Raw genomic sequence first — 22256 nt, 5'->3', positions numbered from 1 at the left:
ACTTTTGAAAATATATATATATATATATATATATATATATATATATATATATATATATATATATATATATATATATATATATATATATATATATAATTGATCGGATGTTTATTGTATCGATAGTAGTAAATGTAAATAATTACTTATGGGAGGATTTGTAGATGATTAGTATTCAGTGGCTTAGACTTTGAGATTACCCGTCTGTTGAATTGAAAACTGTTCTTTGTCGCCATCGGGCTAGAGAAGTGACCGGCGTTTATATGACCGGGGGGGGGGGGGGGGTCACAGTCGCTAATGAAGAATACGAGTACAGGATGGATGATAGTCATTTGCTGAACGTACGTGCTTGCGGTGTTTGTTAACGCACCTTATCACTTGTAAGGCGTGAACACGTATTTACCTAGGTGCAACAGAATTAGTGAAGAGTTGGTGTCAACTATGTTTTTCTGGGTCATACGGATAAAGAAAAATCCAAAACCAATGTGCACATACACTAGAAATAACAGGACATAGCATACAGTACACAGACGCTCAAAATATAGATAACAGAAGAGCAGAGAGATACAGTGAGCGAGACAGTGAGAGACAGAGCGAAAGAAAACATGAGACAGAGCAAGAGAGCGAGTGAAAGACAGCGAGCGAGAGACAGGTGCAGAGAAGCGAGACGCAGAGTACGAGAGACAGAAAGAGAACAAAACGAGAGCGTGAGAAAGCGAGTGAGACAGAACAAGAGATATCAAGCAAGAAAAGCAGAGAAAGCCTAAGACAAAGTTATACAGGGAGAAGACGGATAGAAAGAATAAGTGGGACAGAGCAAGAGGGAGCCTCTCACTCGATTGAACAAGAGAGACAGAACAAGAGATAGAGAGAAAAAGACATATATATAGAGAGAGAGAGCACGAGACATACATATGGAGACAGAGTGAGAAAGAGACATAGAATCTATGTTGGGGTTTGGACCGAGACAAGGCAATCCCAGTCAAGGGGTTACATTATTTGTCTCTCCACGAGGCTTGCCGAGGGGGATTTCCTAGTCTCGGTCCAAAACCCAACGAAGATTCTTTTTCTTACCCAATAATTTCCTTTAAAGTAAAAAATAACTTCTCACTTTTGAAATATAGTTTACGTGCAAATATTTACGTGGTGCATTAATACAAACGTGTACGAGGACTGTGGGGTGACCGTGTCATCTAAGTACACAGTAGTTATGCATGAGCCAAAAAACCCCACAAAAACAACATAAAACGTTGCATAGTATTGAAGTATTATTACATTTAATATATGAATGTTATATGAAATTAACAAGAAATAACTAATATTTATTACAAGAGAATTTTTCATTTTCATCAGATCTGATTTAGAAAATTACGTTGTAAATAATGGGACGATACTGGGCCCACACTTCTTTTGTAGTAGTAGAGGCTATGTGCCGACGGATAAATGATTCATTCTGGATGGTAAAAAGTGCAATATTTGTCGTTAAATATTGTAAGTATATTTTTGATTCAACTGGGGCACAATGGATATGCTTAACAAAATTAGAATAAAGCTTGTTTGACATAACACATTTCTGGCTGTTACTAAGTTTTCTGTAGTTGTTAAGAGAGTTGGGAGGCTATGAAGTGTATAGGTCTATAGTCTGTGTGCACAGATCAGTGTTTTCTGTCATAGTTCATTTCACACAGCAATGAGAATTTTGTCCCATCTGTAGCACAGTAAATTGTCATGTCAGTGTCATTAATTGTTGCAAACAGTATATTGTTTCACACGAAGTATCTAAAACTAGTTAGGTAGCTGTAGCTACATTTAATGACGCTGACCTGAAAATGTACTGAGCAATGCCTGCATATGGGATAAAATTTACTATGTTGTGTGGAACAAACTAGCATAATATCAAAAATTTCGACATTGTATGCATGTGTATCACTGTCTCTTTCTCAAAATGTTTTTGTATGGTGTGTTCTCAAAGATGGATTGACGTAAGTTACTATGTTTTTTGTTATATATTTTTGTTGTTTGATTTTAGAACAACTACGTCAGGCACAGCAGCAGACAACAAGGGCTTCTTTTTTAAAAAGCAGTTCTGAGTGCATAGACACCTTGACTGAGATGACTAGACTGAGATAAGAAAAGTAAGGTTAGCAAAACAGCTAGATTTCTCTGTCGCATGGGTGAGAAAAACAAAATAATAGCCATTTGAAACTTTTATTATGTATTCCCAGCCACAAGAACAGCATAAAAGAATTTAGGAAACATTAATAATTTTCAACAGTGGTAACATCAATAGAGCGGTTCAAATACAAATATTGAAAATAAAGTTTTATAAATGTTCATCTCACGAAGACGTATGATGAGTTTCACTATAAAATGATACTACAGATGACAGCTGATAATATGAAAAAGAAACATTAGTGGGTCAATATTCGAAGCGCAAATAGCTCTGGTCAATTTCATGTGGACATCATATAACAGAGCAAAATCAAGACCCATTTATTGATGGGATAGAAATGTAAATAAAAGTTTGGGGTTAACAAAATAATTGCTGACTATATACCATGATGAAAGGAGGGATAAAAAAATTTTAATACTGTTTAGACTAAATGCATTTTAAGGAGCCGAGCAGTGAGAACCATTAACTATGTCGCCATGTCCAGTATGAATTGACTTGCAGTCACTCTAGAATTAGTATTGGTATGAGAAAATAATAAATAAAAGGAAAACAAACTGTCCAATATATGGAAATATTCTTAATTGGAACAGCTATCAAACTTATTACATCAAAGAAATGAAATGATTTCTGACTCTCTACTAAGGTTTTTATTGACTAATACCACAAATGTTGTGTCAATTAACAATCATGAAAATAAATGAAGAAAAGACATTAAGTGTATGTGTGTATGTGTTTTAGATTTTTAACTCATCATTAGCAATTTTTCAGTCACATCGCTATATCTTCAGTGTGACAGTTTGCAGTGATGACAAGCACTGAGGCATAATGCTGCAGATATGTAGCATCATGCCCTACCCAGTCACATTATTCTGTCACCAGGTCAATCAGTCCTAACACTAACCTCTTAATGCTAAGTTCCAAGCGAGGCAGCTGCTAGTACCATTTTTATAAGTCTCTGATATGACTCGGTCAAATGTCATTCATTCTTACCAGCATGTACAATACCAGTGCATTGTCTATTTACTGATATGTATTGATTAGGGCTGAAAGCAGCCACAAGTTTTGTAGATACAAACAATGGAAGCAGACAGTGCTGTTTTAGACAAGAACAAATTTCACTGACTGGAGGATAGAGTTTCCCCCAAGGAATCTGCTATTTTGAACCATTCAATTGATTCCTTGAAACCATTTTATGTGCGACTATGATAGCTTTTCCACAGAATGCATCTGGATGGATTGTTTTCTTATAAAGCATGTGCAAGATGAAGAACAGTTGAATAAAATGTTACAATTTAAAGAAAGCTTAAAACTAAACCGGACTATAGCATGGAAAATGATAAATAAAGAAATGGAACTTCAACGATTCTTGGCTGCAGAAGTTTCTGTGGCATGATACCCACAAGGATCAAACAATTGCAGCTTGCAATGCACGTAAGAGATGGCCCTGATACCAATGAAAACCAGCGGATTGTTTGCAGAACAGGTTATCACAAGGAAAGATGCACTGTTAACAAACCAAAAAGTGCAAAGCACAATACATGTCAATTAAAATGTTTTAGTGAAAAAGTCAAATCTGATAAAGAAGATGTGGGTGATTTAGATAGAGTGATCAATAAATACAATGTGAACCAAACTGAGCTTTACAAGACTCTGTTTAACACAGCATATACTATAGCAAGGCTGAGAAAATCTTTTGCAGACGATAAAATTTTGGTGAGGTACAAATAAAAAACCTGTAAATCTGATGACCTACTGACAGAAGTCGAGGATATAATATATAGAGCTAAATTCTTATTTGTCCTTTCAGATGCTACTATCGATTCTGCAGCAGTTAGAGACTGGGAATGCATTCTTGTTAAAGTTGTAGACCCTAATAATAAAAGTACAAAACTAAGAGAAAATGAAATATCCGGTGTGTTTCACCTGTCACAGATCTCAACTGCATACATTTATATGGTGCAGCTTAATAAAAGTAAACTTTTTAACAGTCCTGCCTTCCACTATGAAAACAAAGACAAGAGGGTCATTTACACAGACAAGTCAACTTTTTAATTTACTTGCCCATTGTCAACGTGTTTTTGACAAAAGTTCTGCACCCCTGTTCTCTCTCTGTGCCATATTATTTTGCTACTGTATTTAGAAATACAATATAATACTATGTACTATTGTTGAACTACTAGTTTGTCGGATGGATCCCATAACTATGGCTACCTTTGTATGGGAAATAATAATAAAGAAAACAAATATTAATAAAACTATCAAATGGGCATACAAGGAAATGTGATGCTATTATAATTAAACAGTGACAAGAGTATTCTACTCTTCAATATGGCTAGAGCAGATGTGGGCAAACATTCCAGTGCAAGTGCCACATACACAAATTTACACCCTGTCGCGGGCCACATAGTTCATTAAGTAAAATAATTAATATTTGAAATAGCAAAAACAAAAGACTTTTCTAAATAACATCATAATTAATTTTCAGTTGTTAATATGTTGTTAATATTTGAAAACTTAAACTTAAACTTCAAAAGAAGCACATTTATTTCATAAACAGAGTAACATAAACAGAGTAACATAAACAGAGTCAGTGCGAATGATGACTTGTTCCTAGGCCGCACGAAAACCCTTGGTGGGCCTCAGGCCATAGTTTGCCCACCCCTGGGCTAGAGTGTTAAAACCCCAAAAACTTGGATACTATACACATAAGGAAGATATTATCACAATCACAAATAAATCTTATCTAAATCCAGAAATTTTTGGTTAACATAATAACTTTAGCAAGGGATCCTAATATGTGCACAAATACAATTTCAAATATAGGATGATAAGAAGGTATTTAATGTACACTGTATACAAGATTATCAGAGTTTAAAAATGTTGCGTTAACTAAAATTCCCAAAACAAAATTTGACGCATTTTCTTCAACTTCCAATTATTATTTCATATATAATAAATAGGTACTTCACTGCTGTCCACTTCTATTTTAAGTAATGTAAATATGAAAAGTCCCCCTCTACACTAAACAATTTGGAAAAGTGGATACATTGATAGCAGCATCCTCAAACACTTGAAGCTGCTTTTTTTTTTTGAATCCATGAAATGGCACTCTATTAAGTGAGTGATCATGTCATGTTCAATGCAAATGGCTTTATGTGATTTTTCCAAATTGGTTGTAAACACAGTTTTTGCGATGGTAACTTCTGATAAATCACATTTTCTTTCACAATTGTATTGCTAACAACTGGTGGATGTAATGAGGTTTCCTGCAGTAAAGAATTGGACACGGGAGATATAACCTCTGTGTTGTCATCTTGTATCCAGTTTTCTCATAGAAGCTGTATCTTTGAAATAAATTCTGCAGTTTGCTACTCAAATTCCCGAGCACTGCATTTGTATAGCATTCATAAGTAGTGTATGGACACGTGGCATTTTGAAATATTCATCTCATAAATGCAAATACAGTTTGGATCACTATAGACAGAGAAATAACGTGAATTGTGTCTGTAACCAGCACATGTCTTATAACTTAATTTTAAAAATGTACAATGTGATGTAGTTATGTTCAAGGGGAAAAAAAGTAGAAGTTTTTCTCATTCGAAAGTGGTGATGACTGCCATAACCTAAGGACAAAAAAAGAGCTAATATAGTACTCTAGGAAAAAACAATACCTGTGAACCTATACTGGAAAATGCAACCAATACAACTTCATATCACATATTTCCAAGTTAAAAACACCAAATATATAATACATAAATTTTAATGCATTTATATTGCCAATAAGAAAATTAACTGGGTTAAATTCTGAACAGGTATTTCAGAGTTTGGCATAAATGCTTAAGAAACATGCACATAATCTTCTCCATTTCCCTTATATGAGGAACATGTCTGCACAGGTAATGGTTCGAAAGGAAGTCTTCCTTAGTAAATTTCACAGGACACTCAGAACAGCTGAATACCTACAATGAAAGAGCAGTTTCAACAGTTATAATGTTACTGCAAAAGAAAAAGGACATAAATGATAACCAAGCTGCATTATTTTAAATAACAGTTTATTATTTACTATATTTCTAGAATAGTGGTTGAAAAATTGATCACATCTAAAGATAAGAGTTTACCTTTACTGGTCAACTGTAAAAGCAGTAGTCACAAAACAATATAGGATATGGAAATACAGATCAAACTTTATATTTTCTACGTACCTTTGCAGGGGCAATTCTCTGGAATAATCTTTCATTTTTGGCTACTGGTTCATAAAGGCAGCATGAATGTGTTGATCCTTAAAAAAAATTATATGATGGCAAGAAATGATGGCAACCGGTAACAACAAAAAATAATGTCAACATTAATATGGTCAGATGTAAAAGTTTAATACATCCAAATAATTTTTTTATTAACTACCATTCTAATTACCACATTATCCTTAATTTCATTTTCAGAACAGAGATTACTTTCACAGTAGTTGCAACAATAAACTATAATACCCCAAATTATAATCAAGTCTTTTCTTAAATTATTGGTTCAAAAAATAACTTTCTGACTGATACAACCATACACTGACACTGAACAATTCCCTTGTATATGTTATGAATAGCTGTTTGTAATATTACAGGAATAAACACCAATATTCACTATTATCTCATATTGATCGAATCAGCATAAAAAGGTATACATCAGTGCACACATTTAAAAAGATATCTTCCTTACAAAAAACCCGAACAGAATGAAATTACTCAAAGTATCAGCAAACCTGATACAAAAGAACAAGACACCTATTAAAAAAGAGACCATATAAACGTGTCTCTGGTGGAATTATAAATGTCAAAATAAACATGTCTTTCAAGAAAGAAAAAACAATTGAAAACTAAGAAAACGCTAACAATATGATAAGGATACACCCATGGGCTGTAATGGGTGGAATTTGGAGAATATTTATGTTGATCTATAAAAGAAATTAATTTTTAACAAATATGCATACAAATGTACTTTCCATTATTATAAACATTTTGCAAATATATATGCAGTTTATGAACAAACTATAATATACACTGATATTACTGGCACTTTCAGTTTTCTCCTAGCAGAAATGAATAAGCCATTATCAATGTATGTTGGTATCTATATTCAGTATATAATCAATAAGCGTTAACGGTTCTCATTGACTTAGTAATCATGTTGTAACAAAGCACCTTCACAGCCATTAGTAAATTACTATCAGCCAACATTGGCATAATTTTTCATTATTTTCCTACTCAAGTAAAATCACAGGGACTTTCGCTGACCATGGCTTTGGACCAATTTTTTTTTTAAATATATAAACGAAGTTAATGTTAGTATTGACAATATTAAAAACTTTCCCTAGGTACCAAGGCAATGATGTAATGGTGGTGGAATTGAGGTTTTAATACCAATGTTGACACTTAAATGGTCGTATATGGCTGACAGTCTTAATGGTGGGGAAGTAAAATGGATACATCGAGGAAGCAGACCTGCCAACCCTAACAAGGTGTTAGTATCATAGTTGATTTTTTCCATAAGTTAGGTCAGTTTTCAGTAAGATGTAATAAAAAATAATGTTCTGCTGTTGTCAATCTGGAAAATATGCATTTTAAAAGTCCAGAAGTGTGATTCAAGGCTGGTGTACCAATGGAAAATATCGTGTTTAATAAAGGTAAAACTAAATCACAGAAAAATAAGAAAATCATAAGTTTAACTATACCATAAAATATGGATCATGGAAATTAGGCCATAGATAGAACTATCAGTGAACCAAAAACATGTATCTGTTAATTTCAAGGCGCATTTCTAATGACAATTATTGTAATATCTCACCAATGGCACTGTAGATAAAAATGCAGATCAGTAGTTATTTTTGATAACTGTCCTAGAGGTAAAGCTTGTTTCCATTCTTCAATAAAATGGAAAGAAAACTGTTCCTGCAAAAGTGATAAAATATAAAAAATTAAAATGTTTAAATAAGTAATTATTTTCATTGCTACTAAATCTTAAATATCATGTATGTTCCAGAGAACAGTAAATAAAGAAGTGGAAAACAAAATATATTCTGAACATTCAATTGTTCTCCACAAATTACTCATATGATAATCAAGATGGCCTTAAAAATGTAACAGTGAATACAGAAAACTGGGTATATAATGGGGGGGGGGGGCTATCATTCACCAATGGTCAGGTTTTCACAACTTAAACATAAAGAAATTCATGGTAAGTAACCATTAACATGGTTAGGTTACCAGAAATAATTGTTTTTTATTTATGACTAATGCAGTAGGTGGTTTTGAGAGTTCCTCTTCCAGCTTCACATGCCACTGCTGAAATACATTTCTTCAATAGTGGTTAGCAACCAACAAACATAACTTGTTGTCACTGTTACTATGCACAAGATTATCTTAATATGTTACCCAGTATATAAAATATTTCAGCCAAATAAGTACAATTGTAATAACGAATCAGTTAATACTGTCATTACAAAGTTACTATAATCATGATTAAGGTCTTCATAAGGACCAAAATACTGTTATCTACCACAGTAGATTTTTTTAGACAATATATTTTCATAGCCTCACTTGATTAATTTTTTTTTTGTGATTTCACCAATTTGTGCTGACAGTAGCATGTGATTCACATTTTCTAAAGTTTCAGTGCACTATTATTATATTCAAAGATACATGAATGAGAAAAGAAGTATCTGACAGTAATTGAGTCACACTTTTCAATGTAGACAAATATAAAAACCTTAAAAATGCTTCTTAAAAATCAACAAAATTATAGCAACATCCTCACTGACATTCACTAACATCTCATGCTGCTCTAACCTGCATAACAAAGTATATATCTGCAAAAGCATTTAAATGGTTATCTTCCTGAGAATTATTTTTTGATAGAAACAAATTTCTCAAAGTATCAGCATTAACTCTTGACACATAAGAAAAGGAAACCTGCTACAGTTAAATAAAAGACCATGTAAATGTGTCACTGGAATCATAACTGTAAAATTAAGTGCAAGCCTTTCACGGGAAAGAAAAAAAGAAGAATATGAGAACAATATTATAATGATGGCTGCACACATGGGCTGTAAGGGGTGGAATCTGGTGAAGAATATTCACTCTAATATCAAAAAATTATTGTGAAATAAAGATACATAAAATGTAATTTCCATTATTATTAACATTTTGCAAATATGCAGTTTATGTAAAAAGTGTAAGATAGATTCATATTGCTGGCAATGTCAGTTTTTCACATACAGAAATGAATAGGCCATTCTCAGTCTATGTTCAGTAAATAATCGCTAACAGTTAACAATTCTCAGATGACTTAGTAATCATAACATAGCAAAGTAGCTATACAGATGTCAGTAAATTACTATCAGCCAACAATAGCATCACTGATGATTATTTTTCCGCTCATGTAAAAATATCACATGGAAAAAGGGAAAAGACAAGAAAAATAACAATATTAAACAGTAACAACTTATGTAAACTTAAGCTGCATTTACCCAGGTTCCATTAGTCTGTAATAACACACACACACACACAATGTATGTATTAATGAACACATGCACATTAGATAAACTTGAATCAAATACATAATCAGTGGGCACATTTTGTTTTTGTATGAGTGAACAGATTCAGTTTTGTCATCTACAGAATAAGTTAATATATGTTTTAACTAAGCTGCAAGATTGATTATATACTCTATAATTGGAAAATATAGCAGGCATGGCCTTGCATAATAGATTAGATGTACAGTACCAAACCTTAATTTCTAAGATGGCCAAATATTGTAATTTTTAGGTTTCATGTAAATTTTGGGCCAAATATAAATCAATTATTAGAGCAGTAAACAACATTGTTTGAGTATTATATGTACAAATGAAGTAAAAATAAGTTCTCACAAAATTTTGAAACCCACTGGCTTTCATAAATACCCACAGGAACCCCAATATGCTTTGTGCACCTTTGTTAAAAATTGAAAATTCCCATTGCACGAGTGTTGTATATATTCTTTTTAGTTGTTTTAGACTTTTGCAGGCCAGGGAAATGCTTTTTTAATTACAAAAAATATTGTTAGTAGTAACAATATAACAAAATTTCTTTTCTAACGTGTGTACATTCTTAAAATGAATTGAAATAAAAAAGAAACCAATTTGGTTAATAATGAACACATTTTGTTATGACTGAATAATAAATAGTAATTTTAGAAATAATACCATTATAGAAGGTAGGAACATACTGAGCTTTTGTACTGTGAATAAAGATATGCCACACTTAATGATTTTATTATATGCTGATGAAGGGGCCCCGAGTGGCCGAGTGGTCTAAAGCGCTCTTCGTTACGGATCACTGCCATCTCACCTCTGTCTGCGGCGGTTCGAGTCTAAGATTCAGCCAATGTGGGCATGTGAGAAAGCTTGCCAGTAGCTTCTTGTGGGTCGGTGGTTCTTTCCGGGGTTTTCCGGGTTCTTCCTCCACCATTAATACTGGCCGCTATGTATAGCCTATTGTGCTGAAAAATGGCGTTAAACCCCACAACAACAACAACAACATATGCTGATGAAAGGATAATTTTACTGTAAATTAACATGCACATTCTGAGATTACATTAACATTAAAAAGTGGCATGATTTATATCATCATTTGTATTGTAACTGAAGATAGCAATTCGAGTCATCGGAGAAAGATGTTTACTTGTTTTTTTAATGAAGCTTTACCAATGTATCAGTTACATAACTATAAGGTTTCCTTGTCATAGTCTATAGCAGGGGTGCACAACCATTTTTGGCCAAGGGCCAGATTGCATTTTCTAAGACCACTTGAGGGCCACAGACACATTTCTTTAATATTATTACTGTTCACAGGCCAGATTTCTGTGTTGTTTTAATTTGTCCTGAGGGCGAGACAGAACAAGTTTGTGGGCCAGATTCGGCCATCTGGCCAGGGTTTGTGCACCCATGGTCTACAGTGATGTCTAACACATGCCGAAGACATATTATATTAGTGCACAACTATTGGGCATTAGATAGCTATAGCAAAGAATGTTACTGCACAGATAAAGCTAGAGTATAATAATTTTGATCTATGAACAATAGATGTGTCAATGACTTTTAAAATTTCTGGGTGGGTGTAGATATGACATGATCATATAAATCATGTTTCATATGAACAATTCCATGAAATCTTTGTGAAAACCCAGACATCATTCAAAAGTCAGAGCCTGGACAAGCCTGTGGTAGGCCTAACCTAACCTGTGACTATCAACCATAAAGTGGAACATGGATATCATAATTATAAAACATTATCAATATACATAAACAAATTATCTGTACTTTGGTCAGTCCAATTACTCTTAAGTAAATAATAAGTACATTAATAATTTTACCTGTCTCTTTAAAAAAAAACATGAGTTCAGACTTTTTAGAAAAACAAGTAGGGGTACAATATTATGATTTAACATGAACAAATTGCTGTAATGGAGATGCCATTCAAAGAAAAATTTAAAATGAAATAAATACCAAAGAACTTTAAAGAATATAGACTGATATGACTATGTGACCTTATTCATGTTAAAAGTAAGTTTTAAGTAAAAACTATAATATATGTTAATCACCTTATCCTTGTAATCCATCGACTTAAGTTTCTCTCTGGATGGAAACTGCTTTACTACATCTGCATAAGACATACGGGTGGCACAGGTCCGAGGATAAAAAAAATTCAGCGCTATTTATCTGCACCATGTCCACACAAACAACAAATGACTCCAATACTGTTTTCAATACATATGCACCATTTCTGTTTGCATGGAGTCCATCAAGTGCTAAATGCATACTTCGATCAAACAATGGGTTATAGTCAATACAATGGCACTTATCACATTCTCGGCTTAAAAATGCCATCATTTAGTGCAGCACATCCTCTTTGTAAGTCTGGTAAAACAGTCGAGTTTCAATGCAAAGAATTAAAGTTAATGGTGGTTCGAGGCAGAATTCCAAACATTGACCAACATCGTGGGATTCGTTTCCAGCAGCTGATGAATAAAGTCTCTGTAACAAATGAAAGAAATGCACAAAAAGAATTAACTAAACTAAAATAATAATAAATCTGACAATTTCAGAAAATCACCATGGCAACTGCTGGTATTTTGAAATATAAACAAAATGATCCAAACATAGAAACATCTGCTACCAGGGTTATTTTGTTCAACTAACAAGCTCTAAGCAAAAATAACTATCCCATTTTGACATCATATGGCAAGATTTAGGAACAATACATACTATTAAATTTTGTTGTAGCAATGTAAAAATTGTATGCAATGGTACAAATTTTCTCATAAAGTCATGTATATATTACCTAATTAATGTTACCCTCCTCGTGATGTTAAGCCTGTATATTTGTTGTATTTGGTGGGTTGTTAGTTAATAAACGTAGCTTGTTGGAAGCCGAGAATACCAAAATCGGTTAAAAGTATGACAAGAATCTTGAATGAAATAAAGCTATTGAAACACTTTCTTCTATATTTGTATGTTTTTATTCATTTTGTTAAAGAAACATACTTCAACTTAATCCAATTATGGCGTTCCCGGCATAAATCACATTCCAGGCAAATGAAATGCAGGTCAACATAACTTGAAAATAGGTCCACATGATTGTGGGAGAATTTGAATTTATTAGAAAAAGAGCATCAGAGTAAGAACAATCTCGCTAAAACATTATGACTTTAATTTGTAGAAAAGTGTTGATATGGGCTGAAAAAATGAGATATTTCTGAAATCTGACTTCTCATTATGATGCTAGGTGACACCAAAACATGCTACACAAGCACCATTAATTCGACAGTAAGACCTCGACCCCAAAACATAACAATTAGGGTCCATGTCTTAGACTGTAGGACGACTAGACAATATAAATGCTAAACATGCAAAAATATTCTTGAAAATTAGATGGTCTTATTATAATTAGAGAGATTATTTGGAATTCATCACTAGCCAGTTCTACTCTGTAAGATCAATATAATAAATTAAATATACAATACAAATTTATAATAGTTCTGCTGCAAATATTGGGCACAAATAATTACAAATGTTTCTAAAGTAAAACTAACAAGTAAAAATACCTTGTAAATAATGTTCACATCTTTTCCAACATCATTGGAACCTATGTAAAGAATCAGCAGGTCAGGTTTTTGGGCTTGGACAATGTCTAACACTTTGGATTTAAATATGGTGATATCTACAACCAATTTTGCACCAGGAATACACAACAGGAATAAGTTGGGATGATTCAGAATACCACAGAGTTGCTTCAACTTTGAATCACATGCAATGAAAATGATCGACGCTCTGGCAAGTATGCAGCAGCTATGTAAAATATACAATGAATATAAAATGAATATCAACCATTTAAAACAAGTTGTTGTTGTTGTTGTGGGGTTTAACGCCACATTTCAGCACACAATAGGCTATGCATGGCGGCCAGTATTAATGGTGGAGGAAGAACCCGGAAAAATCCCTGGAAGAACCACCAACCCATGAGAAGCTACTGGCAAGCTTTCTCACATACCCATGTTAGCCGAATCCTAGACTCGATCCCACGCAGACAGAGGTGAGATGGCAGTGATCAGTAACAAACAGTACTTTAGACCACTCGGCCCCTTTAAAAGAAGTAAACGTCTTTCTAAAAAGAAAATGGCAATGACATAAACATGAAATTATACGAATTTTTCACCCTATATCAAGTGTAATCAAAATGAAGTTAATCATAAACACTTCAGAAAACAAACTACTATCTTGGAGTAGAAACGCGTGAACACTTATCAAATGAATATAACTAATAAGACCGATTTAAATAATGGGAAACCTTTAATGTGACAAAAAATGCAAGGAACTTAGTCAATTCATTCATTGATTTATTGTTTCTAACCTGACTCTGAGTAGAGTGGAAATATCTTTGTCATCTTATGCGCGTCTCATGCTGAATGGAAGTTTTCAGTGTAACAGACGGACATGCTCGGATCCATTTCCAGTTTCTGGACAAGTCCATTTTCAGCAAAGGGGTGTATCACGACTACAGATGTACATACATATGTCGTCTGCTTCCGATATTTACAGTGTCAAATCAAGCAAAGGAGAATAATGACAACTACAAATTTACTTTTCATGTGGATTTAACAAGCAGTTTAATTTCTATATTCAAATATGCAGAGGGATATAATTCCAAATTCTCAACGTAATGTTACTTACGCAATTATTCAGCAGTTACCGAACAGGATGAACTACGTCATTATGTTGTCTGACGGAAATAAACTAGCCTATAGTGTATGCAATATGGCACTGTGTTAGTATGGAAGTCCGTTAAGCATGAAATGGTGCAGGGGATGCCAGCATTAGGGCCATTCTGGTCACAGTCAGGTTATACATTATAAATCAATGATTCAATTGACTAAGTTCTATGCACTTTTTATCACATTAAACGTTCTAGTTTTTTAAATGGGGGGGGGGTACAAAAACAAACGGGGATGTAGAGACAGACTATCGTAGTATGTGAATAACTAAGCAAGCTAAACTTCTTACGAAGCAATCAAACAATAAGACATATAAATGAACAAAAAACTTAACAATGTAAGTACAATATCAAATAAATTCAACCAATATTCACAAAAAGAGAAAATAAAGTCAAACTGATAAAAGAATGAAACGAAAATTCAAATTGGTCTAGCAGTTGGTAACGTGACTGGTCTATACAAACTAGTTTGTTAAATTTGCGCACTAAAATAAGCTGTCAAATAAATGAAAGCGTCAACAGTTATAATTACCTGTATGTTGATAATTTTTAAATATATATAAACGAAGAAAATTGTTGCTAAAATGCAGCAATTAATAATTGTTATTGCTAAAATTTGAAAGGTATCCACACGAATTTTGGTTCAAGCGGAAGCAGATGGTAGAATTGATGGTTTATGGGATTGTTTCTGAGAGAATGTATTGTACAACCAATCAAAGCCATTGTTTTAGCGGGTATATTTGCATATCTGAATATATGAATATTTAACGACGGGTAGGATTTCTCCATTATCCCCCCCTCTTTACTAGAAATGTGTTAATTTGTAACATATGCCCAGTCAATATCATGCAATTAGATCAAACATAGAGGTCAAACTAGGGGCCATAACTCTCTAAAACTTTACAGGAAACTATTTTAAACAAACATGATATACGTCTTATAAAAAGTCTCGTGCTACGTGAAAACAAAAATACCCCAAATTTTCCCGATCATTGGTTTGGAAAAAAGGCGTTCCATTACCATCCTACGATCCAACATTCAGAATATAAACTAGTGTATATCAAATTAAATATGTAAAAAAAATACAACAAAAAAAAAAAAAAAAAAAGGGAAACAAGAAAATTAAAGTAAGAAAAAAAGAAAAAAAAGAAAAAGAAAAATCAAACAAATATATAACATGCACTATATGAAACCGGTCTCTATGATTTAAGCTTCTGTGATATTACAATGTTTTGTTTCTGTTGTGCACAAATTTTAAACCAATTACAAAAGAAATAATCCTTTCAGATGTTAACGTTGCATGATGGATATACATTTTAAAAAAGGAAATCTTGTAATGCCTTTTTATCTTTCAACTCTTTAAGTGGATAAAAGAGAATGGCTCATTCAGAATCTGCAGGTATAGAAATAATATGTAGCCACCGTAAACATTATAAAAATGTGTGAACAACTTAACTTTTTAAAATTAGTAATTTCTTTGACCAGTATGCAATATTTAGGCGAATATGTCTAAAAGATTATATTAAACGCTGCCAAAGATAAACGTTTGAAATCACACCCCAGTCACAGAAGAGATCTTCAGTTCATTGTTTCTCATGCTAATAAAGGAAAATATGCCATCTTCTGTAGTAATTCTTTTCAAGACAATGACTTGCTACAATTAATCTGTGAGTCCTTTAAGATTGGAAGAGATCTCCATCGTATCTATGGTACACATTTTCATGCGACGAAGCGAATACCACTCATTGCTACATATAGCGGTATTTCATAAAGTTTTATGCTTGTAGTATCTTGTTTTTTTTTATTTTTGTTTTTTTTTAAAGACCGACCTTGTAAATATATGTCAGAGATTTTGTTTTCCGAAATCTTTCCGCTCATCAACACTGTTTATGTACTAAATTGTATTTAAAAACATCTTTATATGATTTGGGAAATTTGGATATCACGCAGTGTTAAAAATAGCCATTACATCGAGTGTCTCTTTTTAATCATTTCAAATGGTATCAACTTAGCCCGATAGTCTATTAAGTTAAAATCCTCTGAGATAAATATTAACTTGAACTATATGGTTCATCTTTCCAAAATAATACTTTGAATAAAATCCCGCCCAAAATGATTTCGTTTAGTTGATAAATTCGACTAATAGCCACATCTCTAAACTTCCAATATCTTTGAATTTTTAAATTATAGTTGTATTTTCTATACTTTACCACATTACATTTATATTTCCAAGCACTATGTTTACTTATGTTATCTTAATGCATATTATGAATGAATAAGTTTGAGTCATATTTAACCCCACCCCTAATTGCATGAGCTACTTGGATGCCACGTTTAGATGTATCAGGTTTATCACCCAAAACAAATTAAAACAAAATATCAAAAATTCTGTTTCTACTTTTGCAGTTGTATTTGGAAGCGTGCTGTTTGTGTGAATATGAACAAATTAAAAACTGTTGCAGACAGTATTTTACCCCAACTAATAAAGGACTTATTTATACCCAGCTTGTTAATATACTTCTTGCATTCATTATATTTTTCTTTATATAATGTACACCATTTTTTCAAATCCAATAGGATATCAAAGTCAAGGAGACTGCAGCTAGAAATAGCTAAATTTACGTACAACTCGTGAAATATTCGCTAATCTAATATTGTCTTATTGCCAGTTCAGTAGGATTTGTCGTTTGCTACGTTACACTTAAGTCCCAATATCGGAAAAAAAGTATTCGAAGTCATTTTGAGAGAATATTGATGTACACGAAGAAGAACAAAAGCATTCTCAGATTAATGGCATACTTGGTATGATGTTGCTGTTGCTGTGGGGTTTAACGCCATTTTTCAGCATAAGATAGGCCATACATGGCGGCCAGTATTAATGGTGGCGGAAGAACCCGGAAAAAAACCCCGGAAAGAACCACCGACCCACGAGAAGCTACTGGCAAGCTTTCTCACATAACCACATTAGCCGAAACCGAGACTCGAACCGACGCAGACAGAGGTGAGATGGCAATGATCCGTAACGGTGAGCGCTTTAGACCACTCGGCCACTCGGGGCCCCTACTTGGTATGCACTGACCTAAATAAATTAGTTTTGATACGGCCACGCTTTGCTTCATTCAAACACCAATGATAAACATTAAGGCGCAAGGAGATCTCCTTTGAGACACCCTCTTTCAAGTCTGTTAAATGACATCTCCCTTTTATTTATAAATCAACGTTTAGAGTTATTACAAAACAATTTCAGTCATTTGCAAAGTTAAACGAGTGTTAAGCTATATTTCCATAAAGTACCATTCTCTTGAGTCAAAGGCTTTCTCAAAACTCTGTTTGAGATGATAAAACATAGCTGTTGGTTTCATCTAGACATTCCATGATATGAAATGATAGCTTGGATTTCTGTAATGAATTTACTCTTAATTAATACTTGTTAAACATCACTAATTACCGAATGAGGACGTTTTTAAAATCCAAGATGTCTAAGTAATTTAATAGTCAACATTTTAGTCTCCAATCTTTTAAAACGGTTCTTCCTTTGGTAAACGTAACATAACAACAACTGTCTAAAACTCTGAGTAATGCCACATATTTATATGCAATTATTTGTATCTGCATATACATTCTTGAAGATACGCACCTCTTCTTCAAACCATAATCAAAATTTAGAAGTGCTTCTGGACTTTTTCATATATTATACCAGTTATTAAGACCTATCATATTAAGGCATAGTAAGCAGATTCCTTTGTCTCTTGACAGACCTAATAATCATGATTTAGAAATGTTTTTGAGCTCCTTGAATAGCGTCAGTAGTTTTATACAATTCTATAAGCAACTATTTCTGGCTTATCAGAAATCTCTTTCTTGTAATGTATTTGCTCCATTATCAAAGTCAACTCTTTTCGTGCTTCATTGACAGAGTTCTTTCTCAAGATGAGAAAAAAGTATTTTTACTATACTTATCCAAAACTCGAACCTTTGATATTCAAACAACACTTCTTTGTGTTTTTCTACATGCATCCAAGTTTACTTTTGTCGGCTTTCTGAAGCTACCCCATCTTTGCTGTTTGAAATTCCTATTATATATGTCGACCGCTCCAGCGGCATAGTGGTTAGAGCACCCCGGCCGAGTCATACCCACGGCTTACAGAAAAATGGTACTAACAGCTGCCTTGCTAGGCGCACAGCATGATGTGGTTAGCGTTAGGACTGATCGGCCTGATGTCAGGATAATGTGACTGGGCGGGACATGATGCTACATGTCTGCGGTATGATGCCCAAGTACTACACATCACTATAAACTGTCACACTGCAAACATCGTAGCAACACACACACACACACACACACACACACACACACACACACACACACACCTATTGTAAATGTCAAATATTTCACTTTAATTTTCATTACTTTTTCACATTTATCTTTTGGTAAATTGTTTCTGATCTTATTTTCGATTTCAAAATTAATAGTGGAATTCTCTGTCCCGTATCCTGGCAAAATGGATACACTGTATTCAATCAAATGTCTCCAGATATAAGAATATAAACCAGTTATTATATTTAAAGACCGAATTATGCATTCAGGTATCCATCTTTAATTTTTTGTATTTAGATTTTCTCCAGGGACCAATTCATTCCAAACTATTTATCAAATCTTGTATTGCTGCTATGGACTCTTCATGTATATCATCTAAAATATTGTCAGTATTTAAATCTAAGTCGTGAACAGTATTTCAGCCTTTATACAATAAATGGATGAATTTAAAAACAAAATCCACCAATATTTATTCCTATAATCTTCTAAATCAGTTTGAATTAACATCGGTACAGCTATACATATTCACAAGATGTTCTATAAGCAATTACGGTTTGATTTTAGGTATAAAATCTCCCCTGACTCTCACATCTTTCTCGGTGAAATACAAATTTGAATTTGTTTCTAAAATCTGATCATTGGCAATGCTGCGATGTGGTGGTATTCGTGCGACAAGAAACCTGAAACGGATAGAAAAACAAAGTGAGTATAATTATGCGCTAGATGCACTAATGTCCGAGTCAGCCCAACAATCTTCCAGCACAGTGACAAATTCCGGCTCCTCGACACTGACTTGAACCCCAGTTCAAGCCAGTCCAGCCTTTGTGGGGGCATTCGGGTAGAGCCGAGTAGTAAAAGACTACTGCGCAACCGTGTCAGTAAAGCACAATCTCGAAGTAGATGCTTTTTCATTGGTTCCTGTGTTATGCATATTTAATTTGCATTGTTTGTATTATTTTGTTATTTTTATTAAAAAAAATTCACTATTTGCTATTGTAATCTAAAATTGTATGTTGAACTTAATCTTGTACAAAATCAAGTTAATTTTCTCCTTGACCTGAATTACTGATTTTTTAATTCTGTTAACAACTAATACATAACTAAAACATTCTCCATGAGTATGAGTTTAATATTAGGATCATTATTAATATATGTAATTATATTTATATGGGTCTGGGTTTTGGTTACTTGAATTCCCCTATAAATATACCTATTCTACCTGACGTATTATAACTTTAGTAACAGACCTTGTCTAATTACAACTAGCTTGTAAACATCTGGAACTTTCCGACTGAAATTTTCCATTAGGTAATAGTTATTATTAGAAAATGCTAAATGTGACCTGAGGTCAAGTAGAGGATTATATAATCTTGTTACTGGAAAATTATTTATTCGCGCTTTAAGATCTTTGCAGAATCAGTTGTATTATTGCTGTGTCAGAAATTCATTTGGGCTGGAATTTGTTCAAATTGTTTATTCACTGGAAATACAGAGTACTCTTGAAAAATATCATTCTTGGAAATATAGATTTGAATTATAGTGAAATTTCAAATAGTATTTAATGAGTGGATTGTATTAATGTGATCCAACAAAAGACTGTTGGTACATCACCACTACATGGGCCGCAATAGGTACAAAAACACATTTTACGTTGGATTTAATTTAAATTTTCGCTAAAGTTTATTCAGAACTTTCTTTAATCATTAGGACATGTGTCTGTAATTCTATGATTATTTGGAATTTAATTCACAATACAGTAAGTCCGTTTTTTAAATACATTTTCACTTTGGAAATGAATTATTTGTTGAATTTTACAAAGCTTGTTGCTATTGACTCTTTTCTATTACTTATTTTAAGACGATATGATGGTAATACCAGATCCTACGCGTCTTGAGCTCGGCCGACCCATTGGAAGCCCACACGAAAGATTACCATGGTATAGGCAAAACGCCTCAGCACATGACCTTGCCGGAGTCAGGCAAGAACATCTTAGCCTTTCAGAACCATCATTGCCAGATGTGTGTTCATACATCATCTATAACGATTACCAGGTACCCAACATGCCAGTGGAAGGTCCCGCCGGTAACCCAGACAAAACAACATGCAGGAAATAGCTGATCAGACCTCACGTAGCTTCTGCTACATAGTCGTCCGCTGCGACGGTATCTCCTAAAAGCAGGTGTTAAACCCCGGCAAGGAGGCCATCGCCACTTTCATTCAAAACCTCAAGCTTGAAATGGTGGATATCCGGGAGGTGTTTTGAAATCCAGACGAGATTATTATGAATAGCGACGACCCCAAAACTTTTCAGGAACCAGCGGACTGCCACACCTCTTGCAAAACACTAGGCACCATGCAACGACATTGTGAGAGAACAATGCGATATTACCAACAATTATCGCCAAAAAAGCATGTAAACATAAGCTGTGCTACCCAGAAAATGGAGGTGCCAGTTATGGTGCATAGCCTGTGCGACTATGATGGTAACCTTATTATGGAAGCCTCGACGAAAAACGTGAACGCCACACCAAACAACATGGAAAAGTACATGGCATCCTCGATGAAACAGTTGCAGTTTAATAATAGTCTCCGGTTTATGAGCAGCAGCCAATATAACCTGGCTGTTAGCATGCCTAAGGATGGAATTTGCGCCAAATGACAGTACATGGATCACAACATTAACCTTCTGATTCGCCAGGGTGTCTACAGCAAGCTCAGCCGTGCTCCCATGACCGGACAAAACTATGCGCATACGCAGTGCGAGTGGAAGACATTAGGCTGCCAGAGTCTTGGAACCCCTGCCTCAGGAATGATGAGCTTCTGCTAACGGTGTTTGAGCATTTTCTGAAACATCGATAAAGGTTAATGGCCTGGATCTAGCTCGAGATTAATTTCGCCTGGACTGGACATCCTCCTGAAGATGACTAGTGTTCATCTCCAGCTGCTGACGTACATCGATATTCACCTATTTATTAAGAAGAGAACCCATGGCAGCCTTTCGATGGTCATGCGCCATCGTGCAAAAATCGTTTGTTTATTTAAGTGCAGCTAGACGTTGGTATGAATGTGTGTGTGTGTAAAGTATCAAGGTAATCGCACACTTGTCTTAGGAGGAGTTAAGCGCACAACCTAACGGACCACGGACGACAGGTCAGCTGATAAGTTATTTTGGTCAACAGTATAGCTAAAACGTAAGCAATTATGCATTAAATAAAAATCAAAACACTATAAACGTATACATGATGATAAATATGGATAACAAATACAAAAATGTACCTGAATTGTGTGTGTGTGTGTGTGTGTATGTGTATGAGAGAGAGAGAGCACAATTCTTTAACTTTAGAATCTTACATCTCTAATACAAAGAGAATAAATATAGTCGATTTACTTACTACGCGTAAGTAAGATCCAGAGTGTATACATATACAATTCAAAAAGAAAATTAAAGAGACAAAACACGCTAAATTTCGGAAAC

At 34.0% G+C, this 22256-nt stretch overlaps 1 long non-coding RNA gene across 2 annotated transcripts; it reads right to left on the bottom strand.

Annotated features, from left to right (window-relative positions):
• Positions 1-1252: 1252 nt before the first annotated feature.
• LOC149798020 (uncharacterized) lies at positions 1253-15333 on the bottom strand. 2 transcript variants are annotated; one of them, XR_016421940.1, is made up of 6 exons: positions 14996-15333; positions 13298-13857; positions 11795-12227; positions 8003-8106; positions 6373-6449; positions 1253-6129 (listed from the first exon to the last, which is right to left on the bottom strand). It is a non-coding gene; the product is annotated as an uncharacterized LOC149798020 (long non-coding RNA). The 2 variants fall into 2 exon arrangements; XR_016421939.1 differs by lacking the exon at positions 14996-15333 and having other exon boundaries at positions 13298-14606.
• Positions 15334-22256: the final 6923 nt, after the last annotated feature.

Source organism: Sinohyriopsis cumingii, chromosome 6 (genome assembly GCF_028554795.1).
Source record: "Sinohyriopsis cumingii isolate HCF-2022 chromosome 6, ASM2855479v2, whole genome shotgun sequence".
NCBI classification, from domain to species: domain Eukaryota; kingdom Metazoa; phylum Mollusca; class Bivalvia; order Unionida; family Unionidae; genus Sinohyriopsis; species Sinohyriopsis cumingii.
Note: the sequence above shows the minus strand (reverse complement) of the source record. Positions and strands in the feature narration are given on the sequence as shown.